This window comes from Melanerpes formicivorus, unplaced genomic scaffold (genome assembly GCF_026170545.1).
Source record: "Melanerpes formicivorus ecotype bairdi unplaced genomic scaffold, bMelFor1.0.p_v2 SCAF_12, whole genome shotgun sequence".
Classification (NCBI taxonomy): Eukaryota; Metazoa; Chordata; class Aves; order Piciformes; family Picidae; genus Melanerpes; species Melanerpes formicivorus.
Window position 1 is genome coordinate 4873537 of NW_027142364.1, and position 21350 is coordinate 4894886.

Sequence of the window (21350 nt, forward strand, 5' to 3'; positions counted from 1 at the left end):
AAATGGGGAAATGTGGTAGTGCTGATTTATTTACAGGCTGGCATTTTCAGTCAGAAATATGTTGCTGAGATACTTTTTAAAATAGCCAAATCATTTGTGCTCATAATAACTGACATAAGTGAAATCATAGGCCAGAAGACATAAATGCTTGAAAGCAGGGGATAGTTTTCTTACCACACCTTACAAATTTGGAATCAGGAAGCTGAAGCTGGATTTAGGGTACTGTGTGCTGTGATTGCAACAGTGGAGTGTTTGAGAATACGCTCTTGTAGACTGATCCCCTGTGTGTGTGTCTGTGTGTTAAAGATTTGTTATGCCAATGTGTGGAGTGTGGGGCTGAGATTAGAATCAAACTGATGACTAAAAGGCCAAAATCTGAGATAACAAAAGTCTAAGGGTCATGAACCTAGTGTCTCCTGGGCTATTACTTGCATATAGTCTTGGGATTTTAAAAGTGTTGTCATACCTCCGAATCACTACTTGAAAAGCTAAAAAGATAGAGCTAAGTGTAGAGCAGAATAGGAGTGGAAGGCCTTTGGGAGGATGGGATAATGGCTTTAAGATGTCACCATGGTGCTCCTTGACTTAATGTTGGCATATTGCTGAGAGTAAGGGCTATATACCAAATTCAGAGGTCATGACATAAAACAGAGGCCCAAGAACTTTGATGGGCAGAAAGTTGATATCTAATAATATACTTAATAAACTATCTCAATACAGTTGTACAAAGGGAATAGCTTTTTAAAATAAAACACTACTATAGATGATAATGTAAAGGAGAAAAAAAAAAAAATCCAGTTTTTTGAGTGAGTATATATTGTTACTTAAAATGCCAAAAATGCTTTCTTAAATTCACAGTCTCCTTACTGATGAAGATTCAGAGAAGCCCTGCCAGTGTGTAACAACTGTCAGTGACTGAACCATTATATTCACAAGCAGTTTCACAGCACATCTTGCAGTACATCACCTATTTATATTAATACCTTCATACCACAGCCTGAAGCCAAGCTCCCCTCTAATCAAACATACAGTTACAAGTGGCCTAGCGAAAAGATTAATGAAATGCAGAATTTATTAGTCACAGCAGAACATGTAATTTGACTATTGAAGTTACAACTATTACTCACCTAAACCCACACCTTTGACCATAGGAATTGACTGTGTTTGATCTCCAAAAGTGTTTAAAGAGGATAATTGGCTGATGCAGAGGATGGGAGCATCCTGAGTTCGGTAGCACTGTGAGAGGAGAACTTGCCTGATGACACACATTCTATCCTTCTTTTTGCTGTGATCCTTTGGACCAGGTTACTCACCACAGACAGCCTTAGTGTATACTGCTGTGGAGCAGGGCTGCATGCTCAGCATAGGTCTGCCTTGCAGCACACAATTATGTTAGTCAGGTGAACTCATGTTCAAACCCATGCTGCGAAGGAGAATTTAATGGGTTTGGAGGAAAAGCAAAGCCAGGCTGGTTTAGTTTTTCCCATACAAAATGTATGGGAGTAAACTGAATATGGCTTGCTGGTAGGAATAGCAATTAGTTGTTTACTGATCCAACAGTTTCACTGTAGCATACCTTATTATTAATTTCTTTATTATTCTATGGACAATACACCATCCCTGGAGGTGTTCAAGAGGGGATTGGACGTGGCACTTGGTGCCATGGTCTAGTCATGAGGTCTGTGGTGACAGGTTGGACTCGATGATCCTCGAGGTCTTTTCCAACCTTAGCGGTACTGTGATACTGTAATACCAGTCTCCTTCAAAGGTGGCTGTAAACTTGTGTGGCAATCTTTGCTTGTTTGTATTCTATACTTCTAGATCCTGATTAAAAAGAGATGTAAGAAGTAAATCAGCATTCTGTCTCCTTCTGACTTGCCTTCAGATTTATGTGTATTTAGTCCAGGCTTTTTAGTACAGTGTATTTGTGTGGTGAGGCTGGCTGTAGGTGCATGTTTTTGTGTTTAGCATCAGTGACAGAGAGCACAGTTTGTAGAGGAAAAGGAGCCCAGCAGCAGGTGGAGCAGCAAACTGTAGACATTGCTGTATCCTGATATTGCATCTGCTTGTTTTATTTTGTTCGTGCTCCATCTCCTTTTCCTCAGGCTGTTCAGATCAATTGTCAAACATCTGCCTGTCAAAAACAATAATAAAAAAGCTTGCCTTTCCGTTTGGAAGATTAATTGAGTTATTTCAGTCACAAGAAGGTTGCCAGCTCCTTTAAATATGGGAGGAGAGGGGACACAAATTCTAACAGATATTGATTAATAACAGATGTATATTCATCAGGATAGAATATAAACTGCTCTTTACAGAGATTTGATAGATAGAATGCTTGCTTCCCAGTTTCCTGGGGAGCACTGCAGTCACCTCTCTTAGGCTGCATTGGGTGTTACCTTATGAATTTCCATTGATTGCATGATAGCAATCATTGATCAGGTCTCTGTTGCCAGTCAAGTCTCTACTCCCACTGCTGCTTCTGCTAGCCTTGCTCCAGTAGAAAATAGCAGTTTCCAAAGGCTGTTTTCCTCTGATTCTTTTCTTTTATGCTGTTTCTTTGTGCTGTTAAGGACTGACTTGAAATGATGTACATTCCTACAAAAGATCAAATCCTAGAAAAATCAGCCCAAGGAGCCCAATCTTTATCAATTACTTTGTTAAATGCATGAAGAGTCCAGCAGAGTGTATAATCCAGTGTTTTGGTCAATTAGTGAATCAATATAATCCAAAGCAGATTTATAAACTGCTCACAGACAACCTGGGGAACAGGATCTTTAAAGCCGATAGCATCAGCCAGTGTGTCTGAACTTGTAATGACAAAAGGACTGGTAAGAGAGTAACTAAATTCTAGATTGCTTTGTAATACCATTGTGAATAAAAGTGACTCTTGCTTTTATACACAACATGAGGAAAAAGCATTGCTGGCCTACCGTAGTGCTTTTGTGACTTTGTGTGTGTTAGCTGTGTGTAGGTAGAGAGATACCTCTAACGAAAGAGTAGAGGAAAATGGAAAGAAGCAAAAGAAAGGATTGATAGTAGAACTAGCAGGGAACTTCATGAAACAGTGATTCCTAATCCACTTGCAGAGGAATCCTGAAGCGTTTCAGGTGCTCTCTGTGCATCATACACTGTAGAAGTCATTCAAGTTTTTGGTCTCTTCTCTCATTACTGTTGTGCTTGTTTGTCTTGTAAAATTTGTAAAATTAATTATTGACCTTTTTTGTTTTTAATGCATTTGAGCTGTGTTGTGCTTTGGATGAAGTCTGGATTTATTTTTGAAGATTCCCTAACACCCTTCATTTCAACAGTCCTGGTATTTGTCTTGAATGTCACACTGGGACTCACGTATGACTACATTTTCGTACCTCTGCAGACTTTGTTATATGCACACCACATCACTTGCAGATCATTGACCTCTTGAGAACTGTATAGGATCAGCTAGCTGTATATTAACTTTTTTTGTGGGCCAACAAGTATTTTCCTGGCTGTTAACAGTATAGACAGGCTTCCTGTCCACAGAAAGTACTGTGCATTTTTTGTTTTGGTCTTGTATTATGATGAGCATTGCCAGGATTATATAGTGGACCAGCATTTTAATTTGAAAATAATTATAAAAGACAAATGTAATCTGGACAGCAGCTAGCTATTTTAAATCCAATTCTTTACTATTTGATGTGGGTTGTATGTGGCATTTTCTGTTTATCCCTTTAGGTTTTCTGCTGTTACATGCATGCAAACTATCTAAGATGGTTGAATCTGTTGCTGGGTCACTGCATCCCAGAAGACAGACATCAAAAAGAGCATCTGTTTGATCTCTGATTCAATTTTTGACCACAGTCTCACCAACATCACTTCTGGCAACTGTGCTTCACCAGATATCTCTGCAGCAGCTCCAAGTAGGGTGGCTGAATGACAGTGCTCCTTACCCAAAGGGTGCTTGGATGAAGGGAAAAGACCTCATGACTCTGGGAAAGTAAATCTGGTGTGTGATAAATTATATTTTTGCCTTTCATCGCATCAGTGAGATTAAAATTGCATAAGCATTGGTATTAGTTTCTAAATTTCAGTGACTGTACAGCTGAAAGAAATGCCTGCAAGCAGGGAGAAGTTAATTTTATGAAATATTTAAACATTCTACTTAACATCCTGATGTTGCCCCTTAGATGTGTGCATTGCACTTTTATTGCTGGGAGTGGACCACACTTTTGCTGCCAGAGAAGAGCTGGCTGGAGCATCCAGAACCATGAAATTCCTGAGAGCTTCCTCTTAGTTAAAGATAAGAACTTCTCAAATGAGAAAATGATGTATGCAACAATTTGTTTTAATTTATGATACACCACAACACAGATCTATTTATTTTTTCTGAGCATGATAATGTTTGAAATAATTTCCTTTGTAACGAGAAGCTGAGGAAATAACATTGTCAGTTTTGTCACAGATATAAATGTTAGTGAAATATTTCATATAAGCTATGGTAAGTCTCCTTGGAAATTCAATCAGATAATTTCTACCACTGGTGAGAGCTTGTTTGTCATTCATGCATTAGCTCACTCATCTTGAGGAATGTGACTATATTTGTAAATGAAAACTTCAAGAAATCTGTGTTGTGTGTCCTGTGATGTTCTCTATTTTTTAACTTGATAGCATTTTAGAAAACGTTTCATATGGTGTAAGAGTTAGGGGTATTTTACAGGCACATGGAGAGAAGCAGCACTATTCATCTGAGAAAATAATTTAATCCCTTTATGTTTTGGGGCTGAACATGAGCCAGCAGTGTGCCCTGGAGGCCAAGAAGACAAATGGCATCCTGGCCTGCATCAGAAATAGTGTGGCCAGAAGGAGCAGGGAAGTCATTCTGTCCCTGTACTCAGCACTGGTTAGGCCACACCTTGACGACTGTGTCCACTTCTGGGCTTCTCAGTTTAAAAAGGACATTGAGACTCTTGAATGTGTCCAGAGAAGGGCAGTGAGGCTGGGGAGAGGTCTCGAGCACAAACCCTATGAGGAGAGGCTGAGTACAGGAGGTGGTGGAGTCACCATCCCTGGAGGTGTTAAAAAAAGAAGATTTGATGTGGCACTTGGAGCCATGGTTTAGTTGTCAGAAGGTGTTAGATATGAGGTAATAGGTTGGACTTGATGGTCTTTTCCAACCTGGTTGATTCTATAATTCTATGACTTCAGCCTCTACTGTACCTGCTGTCAGTTGCTGAGGTTCTCCACACCCGTGTTCTTTAACATCTTATGGATGATCTGGATGAGGGCATTGAGTCGATCATCAGTAAATTTCCTGATGACACCAAGCTGGGGGCAGGAGTTGATCTGCTGGAGGGTAGAGAGGCTCTGCAGAGAGACCTTGACAGGCTGGACAGATGGGCAGAATCCAACGGCATGAGATTGAACACATCCAAGTGCCGGGTTCTGCACATCGGCCACAACAACCCCATGCAGTGCTACAGGCTGGGGTCAGAGTGGCTGGAGAGTGGCCAGGCAGAGAGGGACCTGGGGGTGATGGTTGCTGGTAGGCTGAACATGAGCCTGCAGTGTGCCCAGGCAGCCAAGAGGGCCAATGGCATCCTGGCCTGCATCAGGAACAGTGTGGCCAGCAGGAGCAGGGAGGTCATTCTGCCCCTGTACACTGCACTGGTTAGGCCACACCTCGAGTACTGTGTCCAGTTCTGGGCCCCTCAGTTTAGGAAGGAGGTTGACTTGCTGGAGCATGTCCAGAGAAGGGCAACAAAGTTGATGAGGGGCTTGGAACACAAGCCCTATTGAGGAGAGACTGAGGGAGCTGGGGTTGCTTAGCCTGGAGAAGAGGAGACTCAGGGGTGACCTTATTGCTGTCTACAACTACCTTAAGGGAGGTTGTAAACAGGCAGAGGTTGGTCTCTTCTCCCAGGCAACCAGCAGCAGAACAAGAGGACACAGTCTCAGGCTGTGCCAGGGGAGGTTTAGGCTGGAGGTTAGGAGGAAGTTTTATACAGAGAGAGTGATTGCCCATTGGAATGGGCTGCCTGAGGAGGTGGTGGAGTCACCATCACTGGAGGTGTTCAGGAGGAGATTTGATAGGGTGCTTGGTTGCATAGTTTAGTTGATTAGGTGGTGTTGGATGATAAGTTGGATATGATGATCTTGAAGGTCTCGTCCGGTCCGGTCCGGTCTATTCTATTCTATTCTGTTCTATTCTGTTCTATTCTATTTTCCTCCTTAGCATAGCCATACTTGTACTTTGAAGTTACATCCCATTAACTCAAGATGTTGTCTTCCGATCTCTTACAAAGAAATAATAATGAAAATACAAAAGTCTTCCTGATTCCAGATCCTTGGGCTAAACCACCTGCTAGCTGTGATTACCTCAGGCTTTCCACGACAAGTATTTTCCCATACCACCAAACTTCAAAGGAAATATATTAATGACTAATTGTAACATTGTATAATGCAATTTTTGGCTTTTCTTGTCTTGCCTAACAATTCATTTAGCTCTGTGTGTTAATCCATGTAAAGAAGCTGATGCTGGGTAACATAGGTCGAGTAGGTGTTTTCATCTTGTCTGATCAAAAATCTGTCCAACATTTGAGGGTTTTCTGAAAGGATTCATTTATTTATCCTGTGAGATGTCTTCTGTATGTTATAAATAGTGCCTAATATTTCTTCTGCTATCCGGGGAATTCAAGCAGAATTTACTTGCTCTCTGTTCAATTCCTCTTTCAGTGTGCCTAACCAAAATGCACTTTCTTTGTAGATGGATTCTGATTGTATCCTTGACTTTTGTGGTTTGACTTACCTCCAGCCTTCCATTCTCCTCCCCTCTTCCTTGAGCACACATCCCTCAGTGCAGCCTCTTTGTTCATACAGTTATTGTTATTGACAAGTGTGTGTTTGAGGCAGAGGTGTGTCCTCTGGACTTTGAGAGTGTTGTCATTTCATCTTTCTGTACAACAAGAGACTAAATGCTGCCTTTTATGCACTAACAGTTGGACTTGGTGATCTTAAAGGTCACTTCCAACACAAATGACTCTGTGAAAGTATGGTGATTGAAACTCTCAGCCATTCAGCTCCACTGGAATTTCATGCAAAACACAACAATATTCTTGGTTATTTTATTCACACATAACTATCCACTAGGCATAGAAAAGTCAGGGGGTTTAGTTTTCACTTTTAAATTTGAAACAATATTAATGGAAGGAATACAGCAATACTATTTGATGAGTACAAGTAAACATGAAATAAAATAGAATTAAAAAGTTTGATGATAACAATATAGGTGGAAAGCAGCAGGAACAAAATGCAGATTCAAAAAAACCCTATCGGTGATATCAAGTAAAATTCCACTTAAAACTTTTTAGTGTGTTTGCAGCATAAGATCTCATTTTAAGTTGCTTCAGTAGAGGTGAGATCAGTCCTACTGTAATTGCATGCAGACCTGAATCCAGTGTACTGCCATTTGTCTTTCATTCACCCATCACCAAGACATTGGTCCAGCTTGTAGGTAGTTCTAGCAAATTCAGGTTTTAGATATGGTTTTTCTACCATTTGATAGACGAGATGATGGGTGAAATTCACCCTAAACTCTCAGCTTTGCCACAGACAGTCATGAATATTTGGGTAAATGATAAATGTCACATTTTTAATACATTTGCAGTGGAGCTTTATCTCAAAAATCAAAGAAACCCAGACCCTAAATATCAGACAACTAAAATGTTGTTTGGTATCTTTTTTCTTCTGGTATACATACTTTCAATGTAATTCTCCTTTAAAAGAATCTCCCAATGCAAGTTTTTTAATTGTTCTAATCAAAGCTTTTTTAAAAAAAATATTTAATAGGTATTTTTTGTGGGCAACATTCAAGCAGTCTGTGAAAATCTTAGTGACACATTGGAAAGTCTGGCCTTTTAAAAAGGGGATTCAGGATGTCTTTTATAGCTCTAAAGTAGTGTGCTTTGGATTTTGTTTGTTTGGGGTTTGTTGCTGTTGGGGTTGGTCGGTTGTTTTTTTAAATTCAATTTAAAAAGCTCTCCAGAAATAAAAAAAGCTAGACCTTTTTCTAACAATGGCATATAGATGGGTTTTGTTTGTCTCATATTTTAATACTCATTTTGAGAGCAGGAAACTAAACGCAGATATATCTACAAATGTATTGAATCCATTTAAGCTAAAAGGTTGCCTCTGTTAGAAATTTTCAGCATGTTAACATTCATTTCTGCCACTGCCCAATACACCATTTTACTATAAATGTTTTCCTGATAGTCATGTGAAGGACAGCATTTTGGGATGCTGTATAGGGCATATAAATATTCCAATATTTACATTCAGCTTCAGTCTCCCATCTTTAGCCATTTTGATACGGGTCATCATCTTTATGTAGAAGATGGTAAGGCTTTATATAGAGAGAGATTTTAAAGCTTTCAGAGAGTATCTTATCTCATACCTTTATTAGAATTAGAATAAACCAAACCAGGTTGGAAGAGACCTTCAAGATCATCGTGTCCAACCCATCAACCAATCCAACCCACCCAAACAGCTAACCCATGGCACCAAGCACCCCATCAAGTCTCCTTCTGAACACCTTCAATGATGGCGACTCCACCACCTCCCCGGGCAACCCATTCCATAGCGCAATCACTCTTTCTGTATAGAACTTCTTCCTAACATCCAACCTGAACCTCCCCTGGCGCAGCCTGAGACTGTGTCCTCTTGTTCTGGTACTGGGTGCCTGGGAGAAGAGACCATCATCAGCCTGTCTACAACCTCCCTTCAGGTAGTTGTAGAGAGTTGTACCTTGCTTCTAGAAGGTTGGGTTTGTTGTATTTAGGATAAATTTTTGTATGTATATAGAATAGAATTAAGCAAGTGCCCCATCCAGTCTCTTCCTAAACACCTCGACTGATGGTGACTCCACCATCTCCCTGGGCAGCCCATTCCAATAGGTAATTACTCTCTTTCTGTGAAGAACTTCTTCCTAAAATCCAGCCTAAATCCCTCCTGGTGCCATTTGAGACTGTGTCCTCTTGTTCTAGTGCTGGTTGCCTGGGAGAAGAGACCAACCCCCACCAGGCTACAACCTCCCTTCAGGTAGTTGTGGACAGCAATAAGATCTCCTCTGATCCTCCTCTTCTTCGGGCTATATGTTTAATCTTCTCCAGTGTTGGTCCATTCTGGCCCTACGCGATGCTTCAACATCGGCGGAACTTCTCTTAGAGATAATTTACAGTATTACGTCTTGCATTGGTGTTTTGGACTTAGCCAGTGTTGAAGAGAAGCAGCCTAGAAGCAATATACCACTAACCGGTCAGGTCACATTTGCAATTTCTTCACAAACTGATGATATGTAGTAGCCTTAAAATGTTGCAAGAGTGACACAGTGAATCTGAGCAGTGTTCGCTGAGCACCTTCTCATTGCTGGGAGTTTTATTTGAGATTTGCATGCTTGGTTTGTGACTTGACGAGCTCTTGCTTTTCCCTGTTTTTGTCAGCACAGAACCTTTCTTTTGCAGTATGTTCATTACTGTCTTTGTGACAAATTAAATTACAATTTTTTTTTGAAGGCCAGGCTTTCAAATGGTGTCTAAAAATAATTTCAAGACAAACAGCATACTGTCTTTCAGTAATTGTTAAATATGAGTGAACTGACTAGGCTAAAATAAGAATTGGGCCAATTTAACCTCTCTCTGTGGGTAGTGGTGCTTGTAATCAGCTCAGGCAATGTTTCTCTCTCACTCCTCACCATTTCCCGCCTTTTTTCTCCCACACAGTCATGGAAAGTGAAGGGAGAGAGCATCCACCTGAAGAGCTAAATGCTTGAGTATTTTTGTTCTGCCATGGGAAACTTCAGCGGTTTCCCCACAAAAGGAAAACTTCTAGTGAGATTTCCAGAATGCACCTAAGTGAAACTTCTTGGGGGTTTTGGTGGGTTTTTCTTGTTTGTTTGGTTGTTTTTTTTACAAACCAATGTTTTTTTCAGGGAAAAGAGCTTTTTTTTTAGAAAATCTCAATAATCTGCTATTTTGTGGTGGTAGAGGGGGGCTGTTAAATGCCCTGTTCATTGTTTTGAAGACCTATGACTAGGAAGCATGGCCACCATGATGCAGCAGGACTACTACTGTATTGTATTAGCAGTCTGTGCCTTACTTTAAAAATAAGAGTGATTCACCTCTTTCAATCAATTTTTTTATTTCCCATTAATTAACTGAGAAGTTACATTATGAACTACATTAGAGATGTACTGTGATCTTCTCTTGCAGCTCAAGGTGGAGCACACATTGTAATCTCACCTTGTGAGGCTACTTCTGTAAATAGAGAACTTGAGGAGAGCTGTGTGTGGGGAGAGAGAGAGATGCCTTCACATATGGAAGTTTTGTGTCTGTGAGAACCTCAGTTTGCCAATTTTTTCTAATATTCAAAGACCTATTAGACATCACAAGGTGATTAAAAAATCCCTATTATAAAATTTGTTACATTATAATCTAATTTGAGGGAGACTTCTCATGAGTGTGTCTAAGAAACAGCTCCCTTCATACAAGAATCACAGAAAACATCCAGTTGGAAGACACCTCAAAGATCATCCGGTCCAATCCTCAACCCAGCACTGAGGGGTCAACACTAAATCATGCCCCTAAGCACCAGGTCCATATTCTGTTTAAACACCTTGAGGGATGGTGATTCCACCAGTGCCCTGGGCAGGCCATTCCAATGTTTGATAACTCTCCCTGTGAATAAATAATTCCTAATATCCAGCCTAAACATAAAAATAGTATGCAGTCTTATAAAAGGAGGATGATGAACATCAACTCGATGATGCTATTCTTTACTAGGCCTTTTAATCCTGCACTGCTTGCATCCCTTAGCTATCTTAAGGATAGAAATCAGTAGTAGTGGCATCACTGCCTCTGGAGAACTGCAATTCATGTCTATTTGAAAGACCTTTGCGTTTTGTCTATTTTGATATTACATCTTTTCATCTTAACTTAGTGATACTTACATTGGGTGTTCTAAAACTGTAAGGCTGAATATGATGTTGAAGGTAGGAAATAGTAGGAGAGGATTTTCCCTTCAAAATAATTCATATTTGTTAAGTGATGAAGCTTGCAGAAGCCCTGAGCATCTCTTAGTTCTCATTTTTTGTTAGTGGACACATGCTACAGTTAGTTGTATAATGTAAATTTAGCAGTATTATATGTACATGTATATATGTATTTTAAAAAGAAACTTTTCACTGACTTTTCTCAGTGTGAAGAGCTCCAATATCTTTAAGGTTTCATTGGTCCTAGGCTTTGTATGTCACAGTAGTTTCAAGTGTTTTGACTGTGGTTTAATTGGCTCCCAGATGTGAGAACAAAATGGACCCTTTTTTCAGTGATCTGTAGCAAACATGGCCATATGCAATTACATTGTGTGAGTGTATTGATTGGGAGCCTTATAGACTGTGGCTTTTTTATATCAGGGCTTCCTTTCTACAATCAGTGAGAGCTTGTATGGAAGGTTTTAGGAATTTGGCGTGGATGTGTATTTCCTATTCTCACAGAGGTCTACAACCCAGCATGAGTTTGTCTTTGCAGTAAGTTCTGTTTTCCCTGAATCCTTTGCAGTACAGGCTGAGGAGTCAGATCAAAACTTGGTGCTAACAGCAGCAGTGCTTGTTTGATAGATCATTGTCTGTGCATAATGTCTTTCAGTATGCCACCTAAAGAAGGTCAACCCACTACAAAAGACTGCAAAATAAAAAGAAGGGTGTTCTGACACTACTAAATTAATATCTCTGAAGTGCCTTCACCTAAATGAGTTTCTCAGGTTTTGTGGAGGTTTGCAAAAACTCATATTCCAAATTCCCTCAATTTAATTATTATTGTGACATATAATTCTTAGGATTTTTTTTTTCAGCAGCCACATCAGCACGAATGTCATTCCAAAAGTGGTATGTGACGGGTCTTTTCACAGTGTCAAGTACAATAATCTTAAGGGGGCAAACATACTTTTACTGCTACATCACCTTCACCCAGTCAGCTACTACTGAAACTTACCTTGCATGCCGAAACCTTATTCCCTTAATGAAAATTAATGGAAACAGAAGAGAGGTGAGTGGTGGTGATATAAAGTATATACCATCAGGTCCAAATATGTTTTATGAACTTGTGTCACATGAAGCCTTGGGAAATCTTATACACATGAATGCTTTCACAAATTATGTTTATCTTGTACGTGCACAGGAGCAAATTACTTTCTTTTTTAGTCTTCAGGGTATCTGCAAGTGAGTCTGTTCTTGCCAGTTAAGTCTGAGCTAAGAAATATATCAGTAAGGCTCTAGACCTTGCAAGGTCACATCTGATGGATAGAGTTCTGCGAAATTTCTTGTTGAGGCTTGAAAGCAGATGAAATTCAGCTGGTGTTACACTTTGGAGTGATGTGAATTTATTTCTACTTCATGAAAAGTAAGTGAAAGGGCTAAATGGCCAGTCAAAGTGTCACAGAAATGATTAAAATGATCTTCCCGGTTCTGCTGTTACAGCGGGGGAAGGAAATGATAGTTTGGGGAAGAGGAAAGCATGCCTAATTACCTCTAGGTAGAAGTGCCAATTTCGTTTTTACCTCTTTCCCTAAAGAAAGGTGTCAGAGTCATGTTCTGTAGAATGGATCAGTCAACAAAGAGAATTAAGTGTTTAAGTCAGTTACAGGAGGTTTAATTACAGCATTATATTTTGGATACTTTCCATCTTTAATGAAGTGCCCTGCCCCCTTCCCACTGCTGCTCAGGAGGCTGCAAAACACAAGATCACATCATTTTACACCTTTTAGTTCTTTCACTGAAAAGAGGGTTTTTCACATTTGATCACCCAGAGGGGTGATCACACCCTAGGGCAGTGGACTCTGAGGTGGCATTTGGTAAGTTTTTAAAATATCAATAGTATTTTTGAGATTCTTTTTTCAGGTTAGTTGCAGTCTCTGGTATTTCAAGCAATGACAACAGAAGCAAAACTACTCAGCTATGAGTAATTTGCCATTTCCCAATAACCTTCCAAATAGAATCGAGTGGGTTCTGCATAGCTTTCACAATTGCTTTGAAGAGCATTCAAATGTACCTGTCATGTTGAAACAATCTTGTACTTATGTTTCCCACACACCAGCCAGTAGTGTGTCCTAAGTAGTCTTCTGCAGGGCATTCCCAGACTGATGTGTGAGAATTTGGTGGTTGAACCACTCCTGTTTCTTCCATGTGGCTGCCAAACCAGTTGTTTTAGCTATCGACTTTCCCTTTTAATCTTTGCAGCCTTAGCTATTCATATGTGCTAAAGAATGAACGTTATTAGCTTGGATGATGACAGAAGTACTGAACAGAAACTTGTTTTAACTAGGCATGTAATCTGAAATTTGTAGGAGGAATCTTCAAGTGGAAGCAAGTTCTTCACCAGTATTATTGTAGGTTCTGTTAGCTTTGCAATCCATATTTGAAAAGACAACTTTCACATTTTCTTGTTAATCCCCTGCCAGAGAGAGACTTCTGAATTAATATCAAGACTCTTGCATTTAACTTATGACATGTAGAGAAACAAAACCTGCAGGGACCCTGAAATACATGGCATCTGCCTTGGGATAATGACATGGCAGAATGCAGTAGGTGACTCGTCCAGGAGTACTGCCCAAGCCTCCATGTATCGCTGCCTGAGCCCACAAAAGTTCCCAATAGAAATGAGATACCAATATTAGAAGAGTGAATGCCATAATTTTGTGACACGTTAAAATGCCATGAGAAAAGAGCAAGATAAATAAAAGGCATGACCATTATGCTGGTTATTTGCAACAGAAGCACATTAAGTAATATTCAAGTGATCCTAGGAATGGGCTGTGATGAATAAGAACAAAACAGAAATGTCAGTGGACTTTGCCACTGTTGAGACAGATGCTTCCCTATGGCATTGACCATATCAATATAGTTTGAAGTCTAATCCTTAATGAGCTGTCCCTTAGGCTCCCCACAGCTGTGTAAAAAGTTTCTCATTATGTTCTGCAGGGCTTAATTTTCCGTGCCATGTTTTTAGTTCAACGGAGGAAAAATAAAAGCCTTCACAGAAAAAAGGGGGAAAAAAGACTGCTGGTGAAGATACACTGAGCAAGAGCTATCAATCCTTGTTTGCAAGAGCGGACACTAAATTTTCAGTGTGTCTTATATGGCAAAGGAAACTGTCATTCATTTGAATGTTATTGAAGAGCTTTCTTTTCCTCTTAACCCATATTACTGTGTCTTGATGCATGGGGGGAGCAAATTATCACCCTCTTTGGAAATCAGTGTAGTTGATGTGGTCCTTAGTAGATGCCTTGCATTGAAGGGATGGGAGAAGGCAGCCAAGAGGGCCAATGGCATCCTGGCCTGCATCAGGAACAGTGTGGCCAGCAGGAGCAGGGAGGTCATTCTGCCCCTGTACACTGCACTGGTTAGGCCACACCTCAAGTACTGTGTCCAGTTCTGGGCCCCTCAGTTTAGGAAGGATGTTGACTTGCTGAAACGAGTCCAGAGAAGAGCAACAAAGTTGGTGAGGGGTTTGGAACACAAGCCCTATGAGGAAAGACTGAGGGAGCTGGGGTTGCTCAGCCTGGAGAAGAGGAGACTCAGGGGTGACCTTATCACTCTCTACAACTACCTGAAGGGAGGTTGTAGACAGGCGGATGATGGTCTCTTCTCCCAGGCAGCCAGCACCAGAACAAGAGGACACAGTCTCAAGCTGCGCCAGGGGAGGTTCAGGTTGGATGTTAGGAAGAAGTTCTATACAGAAAGAGTGATTGCCCATTGGAATGGGCTGCCTGGGGAGGTGGTGGAGTCGCCGTCATTGAAGGTGTTCAGGAGGAGACTTGATGGGGTGCTTGGTGCCATGGGTTAGCTGTTTGGGTGGGTTGGATTGGTTGATGGGTTGGACACGATGATCTTGAAGGTCTCTTCCAACCTGGTTTATTCTATCCTATCCTATCCTATCCTATGATACTTAAGTGTATAAATAAAAGGATGTTCTATTTCCTTTGTGGGTTTGATAAGACTCTCCTTATAGTCTCTCTCACTTGTAAACTCTAAACTTACATTGTGTGATCATCTTGCTTTAATATTCTTTAAAAATCACTCTAAAATAACAAACATTGGGGCACCAATCACAGATGTAACAGAGATCCTGTAATTCCTGTAAATATTTTGCCTGTTTTATATCTTAATTTGTCAATAAATGCTTGAAGTGTTAGGATTCTGCTTCAGAAACATCAAGTATTAAACTTGTCCTTTAAAAATAACTATTGGTGAACGGTGGGAGTAGTAGTACTAAACCCCCATATACACTACATGCTCCAGCAGCAGTGAGAAAAACAATTGGGCCGAGGTAGTTACCTCTCAGTTTCTGCAACATTAAAATAAGCATAAGACTTAAGTTTTACTGCAATTAAAAAATAATTCAGCTCAAATAAATACTTAGTAGCAGCATAATGGATGCTAATCTGTGTAAATTGGTAGTTATGGTGAGTTAGAAAGTAGTGTTACTGAATGGACTGCTTAAGATTTCATTAACTGAAAAGACTGAAGACCCTGTTTACCAAGAAAAAAATATTTATTCTATACTAGTTGCTTTGGGTTGTTAATTTGAGAACCTGATTGTTTTGGACCATTAATCATAATAATTAGAGACAGATTTAGTGAGCTTTAGTGCAGTTCTCAACTAGACTAATAGTTGGGTTATCCAGTGTTTATTAATATAAATGAAGTAAATTACAAACATGACATTAAAAAGAGGAGGAAGAAATTTCAGGAGCTTTCCTAGATCCTCCCAAAACTCCCATTAAGTTGCAACAACAAGTTGTTCTTCAGTAGTTTGCTTTTTTTGTTGTTTCACTCTTTTGTTTAATCTCCTGCACTACCAGTGCTGCAGTTCAGCCTGGGTAAGCAGCCTCAATGTGTGTAGTGAGCTCTAACCATGTTTACAGTTACTTAATATCCACAGATTTTTATATTTGGGTGGAGAAGGGAGTAGAGAGGCTACAAGCCATGGGAAGTTGTGCATTTTTGTTTTACACATACTCTTATCAAGTAAGATCATGTTCTTCATTCAACTGGAGGCTCTCAGCCAGTGCTGCCAGCACACGCAGATCTCATACATATGGAGACTCCCACCCCAGTGTGGTGCAACAGTTCATCTGTAAGCGTTGCTGTGCAGAAGTCTGAAGAAGAAATCCACTGTGCAACGATGTCTCCTTGCTTCTTCTCACAGGTGGGGGGAGTAAATTTTCAGTTTGCTAAAGATGTGACAGCTTCATCTATCTCCATGTAGCTTTATGTCAGAGAAGAGGTGCCGTATGACAGAGTGTAGGGTAGAGGCAAGAGATTTGTCCCAGCTCTTAACTTTTCATATTGTTTCTCTCCTGGGGCCAGTCCCCTACTGGAGTCTGGGTTTCCTGCTCTGTGGTTTGCACAGCAGATTAACACCTACTTGTATCAGTATGTCAGCGTGTGGACTTCTGTTCACCTTTCCCTGGGTTTCTGCAACAAGGTCTGTGGGTGTGTGTGTGCTGCTTTGCATGGAAAACGGAGAATTCCAGGGGCTTTATAGAGCTTGTGTCCTGAAGCACCTTCTTTTTGAGTCAAGTGCAGTCAAGGGGAAAACCAATTTCTTTAGTATTAGCATCAGTTTCTCATTATAAGCCTTATGTTTCAGCCTTTCTGGAAATACAAGACTTGCCTGATGGCCTGCTTGAGTCTTGTGGATTCTAATTTCAGCTTTTCTTTTTCAAAGTTCTTTTTAAAAAATTAGGAAGAAACTAATGCCTTTTTCTCAAGACTAGAAGAATCCTGATACCTCAATAGTCAAGGCATCTATAAATTTAAAATCTTGGTGTGCATTTAGATGCTAGAAGAAACCCATGTGTGTGTGCCTGTCTTTTCCTACTTCTTCCACCAAAACCCACTAACTCAACTCATCCACAGATCCCCAAGAGTCATCAGCAATTTCTTGCTCAAAGATTTTTTCCTATTAAGGTAAGTCCACCTTCCCACTCAAAATGGAAGACTTTTTCTGATGGGGTGGTTCTTGTCCTCCTGTCACTTTTCTTTTGGATTCACAAGCTTAGCTCTCTGTTGAAAAATCACACTGAAAATCTAAACTCTAATAGAAAACTTCAGAGCTCACTTTAGAAAGGAGGTTCAAGGAAGGCAGCAATTGCTGTGTTTGTGTATTTGAATAGCAATTTCTTGTAATGCAAAATACTAGATGGTGGTTGTGAAGAAGATAATTTCCTACCCAATCCCAGCTCCAGCTTACTAAATCACCTGACAAAAATATCCTTCAGAAGTAGTTGTGTGACATGTGCTCGTCAGTCGCTCCGGTTATTCCACAGCAGCTTTCCAGCGAGCAGGTTGGGAAATAAGACCGGCTTTCCAGGGGAAGCTCCTTAGGGTAGGTGGTTTCAGTTTTGCCGACCTTGATTTGAGCAAGCCAGGCCTGTTTGCAGTTGAGTTCTTCGGAGCGTGCCTTCACATGCACCTTTTTATATGTGTTTGGATCGCCTTAAAAGAAATCCATACCTGTAGTCCTATTTAATCTATGCAATTATTCCACTTTGCTGGGGTGCAGGCACATCTTGTTCTCATCTCCATAGTTTGTTTCCAGTCTGGCAGTGACTTTCTTCCATGTTAAAAATCCCATACGTTTGGTAATGGGAACTTGAGTTCAGTATTTCTATTGTTACAGTTACTGGCCTGAAGAATGGAGGCAGAAACCAGACTGCAGCTTTGCAAAATCACAGCTCATTGACTGCTTTCTCGGAAATCCTGTTGGATTAGTTTAGATGTTTTTAATAGCAATGAGTAAACTGAATGGCGTCCTGCTGAAAGCAAGAGAAGTGTCAGGGATTGATGGTTCTAGTTAAAAATCCACCCATTTCTCACCAGAGCTTGATGCGGCAACATCTCTTCATCTATGAACCTACTAAAAAACTTCCAAGAGCCAATGAGTGCCTTGTACATAATTGTTACCTTTTGTGTCATGCCAGATTTACTCATGTGTTCCCTCCCTCCTGGCTGCAGAGCTACATTCTTTAAAGCTCCAGAGTCTGTAGTCTACAGGAACTGAATGCTTCTGGATCAAATCACATCCAAGTAAGATGAATGCAGAGAGGGTTCAGCCCTGTAAACCCCTCTGTGCTCTGTGATCCCACAAGAACTTATTAATGAGCTAAAACTGAAGGATGTAAGTAGTTTTCCTGAAGGCACTGAGTCATTTGGTGTTTGTTACTGGCTTAGTATTGTTTCTCTTAACACAGTATATTATCTGTCCCTTAATTGATATAATTAAGAATCAACAAATCTCTACAATTGCTAAATGCAAGACACTGTCTTTTTTCTGTGAGGGGTGGGGATGGGATGGTGTTAAAATTACTCTTCAGTTGTGGTTAAATGCTTACTATATAGGAAAGAGTGACACTTGCCTGTTCTTACTCAGTGTATACAGGTTACTATGCATCTCAGTTGAAAACCAAGAATAGATGATAGAAATATAAATTATTTAACCTAGGTATAGTAAATTTTTGGCATTATTAACATAAGCAGAGTTAGGACCAAATACTACAAGCTTCTTAGTTATGCAGACTACTTTATGGCATCTAATACCATCTAGTGCTTTGATTATAGCACTTTTGACCCTGACGTTTTGTTTCACATTTTTCTTGTAAATGTAGCTTTCCTAAAGTTGCCTTAGTAAATTCTTTCCTCTGATTTCCAAAGTGTCACTTTGCCCCTTGGCTATCATAGGGAAACAGCTGTGATTTAAGACATGAGCTTTGCTATTAACATCAAGTGGCTGCATAACAACTATGAATCATCTTTATGAATGTGTTCTGGCTAAACCACAGGACTCATTAGGTGTGGATGGATGGATATCTGAGAAAGTGATATAGGTAATAGGCTGTCTTCTAAGATAATGAAAAAGTTTTTCACCTTCACTTTTCTTTATATGCTTGCTTTGGAAATGGTGGCTTTCTAATTCAAATACTTGCAAACATGCCAATGAAAATGAATCTATCACTATAAATCCAGCCATATGCACACGATGGATTCATGTGATTGAATAGTAGTTATTCACAATTGTGACTTCTGCAGATGAGTATTTTATCAGACAAGAATAAATTAGGTTGTGGGTTGTTGATTTTTTTTGGGGGTGGGGGTGGGGTTGGAAGGTCTCTGGCATCTGATTGCTAAGAAAAAAAATTCTCTGGTGTGCTCTGAGAAAGGTGGGGAAGATTAATTGTAATGAATCACACACATGAATGTGCAGAAAACAAATGTCTTGAATTTCTGTTTTGCCAGAACAGCCATTTAAATAGCATGCATTCTTTCTATACACAGTCTGTGAGGGAGAGCATTTAATCTTTTCTGTATAATGTATTTAGTTCAAGGAAATCATTTTATTGTTCTGCAAAAGAACCCAGAAATGTAAGCAAATTGCCTCTTGGCCAAATGATCTCTCTTACCCCAACAAATACAGTTCACCCTGCAAATGGGCTAGGTTAATCAGCTGCTCTTGATAATTTTTTGCTATAATCGATTTTTTCTAGTTGCTCTCTAAATACCAGTTTTAGTTTGATAAAGCTTTCCATTTATTTGCTGCAAAGAATGGTTCTTTAACAACAACAACAACAAAAAATCCTCAGAAAAATCAGTCTGAACATTAGCTGCCTCTAGACACAAACTCATTAGAACCACACGCTCAGATTGATTGGGCTGATACTGATGGTGGCGATAGTAATAATTACATTACAGTAGTGCCTTAGGATCCTAGCTGTAAATGAGGTTCTCATTCTTGTAGGTACAGAACTAAGATCTGCTCCAGCGCTGAAAAGCTTCAAAACTAGAAGTGAAGTGAGAAACAATGAGAGGCTGACTACAAATCCTCTGTTCTGAGGAGGAGACCTATTTGTATCCTACCCAGACATGCCAAATGCTATTCTTCAGCACTTTCAAGAGAAGCAAAATATCTGTCAGCATGATAAAACATTTAAAATAATTTCAGCAGAGCACTCACTCATATGAAACAGTGTCATGCAAGAATATGGCAAGTTCTGCTTTCCGATTGCGGCAAGCAGTTAATAAAGCAATGAAATAATGAATGATGCAGATTTCAGCTGCAGTGATGCACATAGTGCTAATAATAAGCAGGGAGCACATATGCCTGTTTGAAGGATGAATTGAGGTTTATACCGAGCTATTGCTTTTACAGTCAAGCAGATGTCAGTGGGCTTGCTTTACAGGATATTATGATATATGAAACTAAAGCCTTTTGAGTAGTAAAAATTGCTCCTGTCAATTTGTCTTGGTGTATGGCACTTTGATATATCATTCACAGCTTAATTATGTTGTTGTTGCTGAGAGATTAAAACAAAAGTCAGGTTGACTCTTGCTTAAACCTCTCTCTGAAATAATGTTGGTAGGTGAAGGGGGAAGAAATCCATAAGATCTATATAAAATTCCATTATAATGTATTGTGCCATCAATAACAGGTTCCTTCCGTGACGCAGTTTCACATAGTGCAGTTAGGGAGATATTCATCAGCTATCACTCACTACACAGGAGCACAAACAACTAATATCAGACATACCAGAAAAAAAGAGAGAGTGGGAATTGTCCTTTGTATAAGCCCTGGAGCGGTTGAGGTGTGGGTTGTGCCAAAACCCAGTGGAATTAGGACAGCTGAACAAAGACACAACTCCATCAGTGTTCATTTATGGGCCTGACGGTAAAACATATTTAATAGCCTCATCTGGGAAGCCTTTGTTGTCACCTTCACCAACATGGCTACCTGTCTCTGAAGGTGATGGCTGGACAGTCCCTTCAGTTTTCATCCCTGGTCAGAAGGGACAGGTGGGACTCCCTTTCCCACTGCAGAGTTGGAAAGACTCTTTTGGATATCAAGCTGGGCTAAATTTGTTACCAAGGAGACATGTCATTTTGTGTTTGCCTATTAAATGGCGAGCTACAAATGATAGAACAAACTCTGTAATCAAAATAAATTGCAGTATGTCATTTAGGCATGCAGGTTGTGAGGCTTAATTATTATCAACTACATTGATTAAAGCAAAACCAATCAAAACCCAAAGGCAATTTTTCTGTGGTCTCAAACTGTTTGTTATGTTTTGTGCTTGGTATTTTATCTGCATAAAATAAGTTGCTCTTACATGAAGCTGTTTGTTGGAAGTGAATTGCACATGTGTACCTAATTAAGGTCTATGTGGTATCCAGAAAATCTGTGTGCTTAAATTAATGTTGGATTTTTATCAAGATGCTGTATTTGGCATCTTCTGCACCTTGTGTTTCTGGATGATACTCTAATGCATATACAAAT

At 39.9% G+C, this 21350-nt stretch overlaps 1 protein-coding gene across 4 annotated transcripts in view; it reads left to right on the forward strand.

Annotated features, from left to right (window-relative positions):
* NAALADL2 (N-acetylated alpha-linked acidic dipeptidase like 2) overlaps positions 1-21350 on the forward strand; it is a 519424-nt gene that overhangs the window by 147926 nt on the left and 350148 nt on the right. Inside the window, exon 1 of one of the 4 annotated variants that reach the window (XM_068145030.1) lies at positions 16210-16229. The exons of 2 other annotated variants lie outside the window; for them this stretch is intronic. The gene's annotated coding sequence lies outside the window, so the exon portion shown is untranslated. Of the gene's footprint in view, positions 1-16209; positions 16230-18080; positions 18204-21350 lie in introns of those variants that run through there. One more of the 4 variants, XM_068145029.1, reaches the window with a different exon arrangement.